At 38.4% G+C, this 6000-nt stretch overlaps 1 non-coding gene across 1 annotated transcript; it reads right to left on the reverse strand.

The window, feature by feature from the left end:
- Nucleotides 1–4274: 4274 nt before the first annotated feature.
- LOC112534482 lies at nucleotides 4275–4380 on the reverse strand. Its single transcript, XR_003078769.1, has one exon. It is a non-coding gene; the product is annotated as a small nucleolar RNA R71 (small nucleolar RNA).
- Nucleotides 4381–6000: the final 1620 nt, after the last annotated feature.

Below are 6000 nucleotides of genomic sequence, written 5' to 3' on the forward strand. Positions count from 1 at the left end.
CTTGATTAAGTGAACGATCCTTAGTGAAGACATCAATATTGAATACGGGTTTGGCACAAGTTAGCCACATTTGTATCATTTGGTATCAGAGCTTTGGCTCATCAATCAAGTACGTATCCTATTGTTCTTATTGATTCATTTTCTTTAGTGTTAAAAAAGAATAAAAGAAATTATTTTCTCAATATGTTATTCTTCTTTGTGATTCATTTTCTTGTCTAGAGTATTTTTGTTATTCAGTTTGTTTTCCTTGTTCTTTTTAGAGTCCAATTCATTTCCTTTTGTTCTATTTAAGTTTCAAATTAATTCTTCCATGTATAAAAAAAATTTGTCCTTTTTCTCTTTATCCTAGCAAACTTGTCATCTTTAAGTCTATCTTTGCTTTATTCGTTTGTTTGCAAGTCTTAGTGTCTTGTTATTGCAAACTTGATGCAATCTAATATAAAATATTGTTTGGCCATAAGTTGGCATAGCAAATATAAAAAAAGGAAAAATGAAAGCAAAAGGAAAGAAAAAATGCCAAAAGAAAGAATTCTGATTTGTAATAAGTTGAGTTTATAGAATTCAATTCGGCCTAAAATACATCAAGTCATTGCTTGAGTTAAAATTCAAGTCCTTTGCCGTATTTTAATTACGATCTTTCTTAGAGTTGCATGTGGGGGTAGTTTAAACACCTATTCCAAGTTTTCTTATTTTGGTCTTGTTTGATTCTTGTCTTTTTTATTGCATTTCTTTGATTCTTATAGTCAACATTGAGTTTAGTCTTTGCTTTGTTTGGATTGTATCGAGTCTAATTTAATAATTAGTAGCTTAAGTTCCATAAGAACTATAAAAAAAGAATTTGAAAGGTAAAAGGCAAGTGGTGAGATCATTAGAGGGTAAAAGCCTAATTAAGTGAATCAAGAGTCTGAGTGACATTCTTTGAGTGTAAACACGTGAGGGAGTGTTACTTGTGAGGTTTCTTTATTCCTTTTGAGCTATTATTGTAGGTTATCATGGTTGATCCACCGGAACCAACAATGGCATAAGTCATGGAGCGTTTGGATCGTATAGGGAGACAAATGCAAGATTTTAGTGATTAAGGGGATAATGTGGTAACAAATCAAAATGCCAACAATGATAACATCAATGACATAAACCAACACGCACTTAGACAAGCTCGTAGTGGGAGATGGTATGATGAAGATCATGAGTCCATAAATGATAATATACAAGGGTGTGTAGGCAAGATAATAATCTTGGGAGTATAAAGATGAAGATTCCTGCTTTCCATGGCAAGAGTGACCCTGAAGCCTATCTAGCATTGGAAAAGAAGGCGGATTTTGTGTTCGATTGACATAACTACTATAAGGAAAAGAAAGTCAAACTTGCTGCCGTTGAGTTTATGGATTATGCATTAGTATGGTGGGACCAACTAAAGGTTTCAAGGAGGCAAAATAAAGAGGAACCTATCTCTAATTGGCAAGAGATGAAGAATGTCATGCGAAAGAGGTTTTTGCCGAATCATTGTTACAGAGATTTTCACAACCGACTACAAAGGCTTACATAAGGTTCGCAGAGTGTTGAGGAGTATTTTTGTGAGATAGAGGTGATATTGATCTGTGCTAAGATTGAGAAAGACCGTGAGCAAACCATGGCTCATTTCTTAAGCGGGCTAAATAAGAAAATTGCTAATATTGTGGAACTGCATCCATAGGTGGAGTTAGAAGGCATGTACCATATGACACTCAAAGTGGAAAGGCAATTGACGGGAAGACCTTCCAAGCCTAGTTTGTCTAATACAACATCTAATTGGAAGCAAAATTGAAAAAATTGAGATAAAATCACCTTCAAGCATAAATTTAACAATAATAAAAGGGGCAAGGAAGGAGGGAGTGCAAAGCAGTTTGAGATGCTTAAACCCAAGATAAGCAGCATTGAGTGTCTCAAGTGTAAAGGGAGAGGGCATATACAACGAGATTGTCCAAACAAGAAGATCTTGATTCTTGCTAATGGAGAGTATGATAGTGCAGATGAGGAGGATGAGATGCCACCTCTTGAAGACGCAAGCAACATAGAAGATGACTTGAGGGAAGTTAATGAAAAATAATTTCTAGTTACAAGGCATCCTTTAAGTGTGCAACTGATGTGTGTAAAATACATACATCTAAATGGGGATTTTAAGATTGATTTTATGTATATTTGGATGTGAATTGGTCCCAACACTCATCCTATGTGTCTGTTTGTGTGCATTAGGTCCAAAAGAAGTCAAAGTATGATAAAGGGAAGAATTGGAGCATAATTGGACATCAAAGACTCCGAAACAAGCTAAGTATGCCCATGAGGAAGGTTAACACGGCCGTGTTGTATTCAACACTGGTCGTGTTCCCAACACAGCCACCAATACGGCCGTGTTGGATGCAACAAACATCAAAGGAAAAAAGGTTTTTAAGGAGCACGGCCATAAAGAGTAACACGGCCAGGAACACCAAACCGTGTTCCTAACACGGCCAGGAACATGGCCGTGTTCCCAACACGGCCAATTAATTAAAAGAATGAAGAGAGGAAAGAAAAGAGAAGAGCGGGGGAGAACGTCCCAAAACCCTAATTTTTCTCTCCCTAAGGGTTTTCTGAGCTGGAACCAAGGGAAAAGGAGACTTGGATCAAGGTTTCAATCGGATTCCCTTCAAGGATTAAAGATTGGGCGAGGTTCGTTGATTGGTTTTCAAATCGAGCAAGGGGAACAAGGATCGATTCAAGATTGAGCAAGAGGAATTGGGGCTGTTTACTCTCATCCAAGGGTGTAATCGAGTTTTCTCTACCTTTACTCTTTATTGTAATTGTATTCTTGTGGATTTTGATAATGAACATGATTAGCTAGATTGATTAAATCCATTGGGATTTCTTTACTATGTTGGCTTAGTATTATATTGTTGGATTATTTGGATTAGTTTTGTATTCTTCTTACTTTAAGTATTAATAAGATAATGCATTGTTCATGAGACGTTGGGAATTGTGTGTTTAGATTGCTTTGTGTGATTGAGAAGTCCATTTGACAATTGGAATTTTGAATAGCAAGAACTAGTTAATAATCGCTTAGAGATAAGGATAATTAACTAGTTGGATTAAGAATTAACAAAGCTTAATAGTGGCGGATTAAAGCTCAATACTAATTTAAGAATCAATCGTTAGGAAGAGATTCCAACTTTAGGTTATTAGATTTAGGAAATCGGTTATCTCGAGAGAGAAACCGAATTCGGTTAAGAATTCGTCCACGGGTAGCATAATTAGACTCAATAATCCTTTATCTTTTGTTTGATTGCCAACTAGTTTAGGTTCCCTTTGGGTTTGCTCTCTTGCCTTAATTATTTTAGTTATCAATTACTCTTACATCTCCCTTAGAGCTTAGATTGTAGCTATTAGTTAGTTTAGAAAGTATTCATCACTCATTTTAGGTTAATATGACAAAGAACAAAGGAGTAACTCTAGGCTTTCACTTTCCCGAGGAATACGACCTTGATACTTGCCATTAGTGCTAGACTGCATCGATAGGTACACTGCGTTAAGTGTAGGTTGCATAAGTATGCCTACCAAGTTTTTGGCGCCGTTGTTGGGGAACGGTTTTCTGTCAACTAAATTAAAATTTTAATATTTGTTAGTCTAGTCATTTATCTTTTTGTTCATAATTTGTTTTATGTGTATAGTTTTGTTCTTATCCTGTTTGTTGGTGTTGTTGTTCTTTATTGTGCTCAGCTAGTTTATGACTAGGAGCTCTAATCCTAATCTTATAGAGCCTTTATCTGAACCCGAGCGCTCTCTTAGATTACTAAGGAGGCGTATGCAGGCAGTAGAGGAGGAAATTGAAGCAGAGATTCCTGTTCGTGAAACTAGTGAGATGGAGAACCACAATGCAAATGAAGGTAATGATGAAAGGACCATGTACGAGTTTGCTAGGTCCTCTCTAGCAGGGACGCAAACTGGGATAGTGAGGCCTCCCGTGGCGGCTAATAATTTTGAAATAAAGCCGAATGTAATCCAGATGATCCAGAATACGGTGCAATTTGGAGGATTGGCGAGCGAAGATCCGAGCGAGCATATTGCCAACTTTTTGGAAATATATGATACCTTTAAGATTAATGGAACAACTGATGATGCCATACAGTTGAGGCTGTTTCCTTTTTCCTTGAGGGATAAAGCGAAAAGATGGTTGCAGTCCTTGCCACCGAAAACGATTACTACCTGGACTTCTTTGGCTGAAAAGATTTTGAATAAGTATTTTCCTCCTGCTAAGACTGCTCAAATGTGAAATAACATATCTTCTTTTGTGCAGGGTGAAGGAGAATCGATGTACGAAGCCTGGGAGCGCTTCAAGGACTTGTTAAGGTGTTGCCCACACCATGGTCTTCCTCTTTGGATGCAAGTGCAGACATTCTATAGTGGCATGAATACAGCCACTAGACAAATGGTAGATGTAGCTACAGGGGGAGCTATCAATAGCAAAACACCTGAGCAAGCCCAGGATTTGATAGAAGAGATGGCCACCAACACTTATTAGTGGCAAACTCCACGGGCTAGAGGTCCAAAGCCTGTTGTATATCGGGCTGAGGCAGATCCTACAGCAGCCTTGGCGGCACAAGTAGAGCTACTTTCCAATAAGATAGAACTACTTCAGATGCCGATCCAAGTAGTTCAGCCTGGATGTGAATTCTGTGGTGGACCGCATTACAGTGCCAATTGTAAAGCGGGAGGTATGTTTGCATCTTCTATGCCTACTAATGTTTCTAACGTTGAGCATGTTGATTATGCAGGTAGGCAGCATAATGATCCCTACAGCAATACATACAACCTAGGGTGGAGGAATCATGTCGATCCAAGTAGTTCAGCCCGGATGTGAATTCTGTGGTGGACCGCATTACAGTGCCAATTGTAAAGCGGGAGGTATGTTTGCATCTTCTATGCCTACTAATGTTTCTAACGTTGAGCATGTTGATTATGCAGGTAGGCAGCATAATGATCCCTACAGCAATACATACAACCCAGGGTGGAGGAATCATCCTAATTTTGGATGGAGGAATTCCAATAACCAAGGTCCACCAGGATATCAGACGTTGCATCCGCAGCAACCTATGCATTCTGTTCCCCATCAACCAGAAGGTAGTCAAGAGAAGAAACCTAACTTGGAGGAGTTGATGACGAAGTTCATTGCAACTTCAGAGAACAGATTTTAACAAACAGACACTGCCATTCGGAATCAACAAGCTTCAATTCAGAACTTAGAAACTCAAATTGGGCAATTGTCTAGGATGATGGTCGAGAGGCGCCAGCACGCCCAAGTAATACGTCTGAGTCTAATCCAAGGGAGCATGCCAAAGCAATTACTTTGAGATCAGGTAAGGAACTTCCTAGTCCATCTAAGCCTTTCACTAATGATGATTCTGATGTGCAGGTGGATGAGTCGAAAAAGAAAGACAAGCCTGATGAGAAAGAAAAGGGAGCAGTTGAAGAGAAGGAGGATTTGAAGATCCCCTCGAGGCCATACCAACCTCCCATTCTATATCCTGCAAAACTTAAGCAGGATAAAGTTGATCAGCAATTCGGTAAATTTTTAGATCTTTTTAAACAATTGCGGATTAACTTACCTTTTGTTGAAGCTATTTTGCAGATGCCAAAGTATGCAAAGTTTTTAAAAGAAATTCTAAGCAACAAGAGGAAGTTAGAGGATTTGGGATTGGTGACCTTGAATGCAGAATGCTCAGTAGTGTTTCAGAGCAAGATTCCAATCAAACGACGCGATCCAAGGAGTTTTACTATACCTTGTTTGATTGAGGATAAATTGGAATTGCTAGCATTAGCTGATTTGGGAGCTAGCATCAATTTGATGCCTAGTTCATTGTTTGAGGAGTTAGGACTAAGCACTTCTAAGCTAACTCCTGCCAGGATGAGTATACAACTAGCAGATAGAACTGTTAAGTACCCGAAAGGGATTATAGAAGATGTGCTAGTTAAAGTTAACAAATTTATATT

This window comes from Ricinus communis, chromosome 2 (assembly GCF_019578655.1).
Source record: "Ricinus communis isolate WT05 ecotype wild-type chromosome 2, ASM1957865v1, whole genome shotgun sequence".
NCBI classification, from domain to species: Eukaryota; Viridiplantae; Streptophyta; class Magnoliopsida; order Malpighiales; family Euphorbiaceae; genus Ricinus; species Ricinus communis.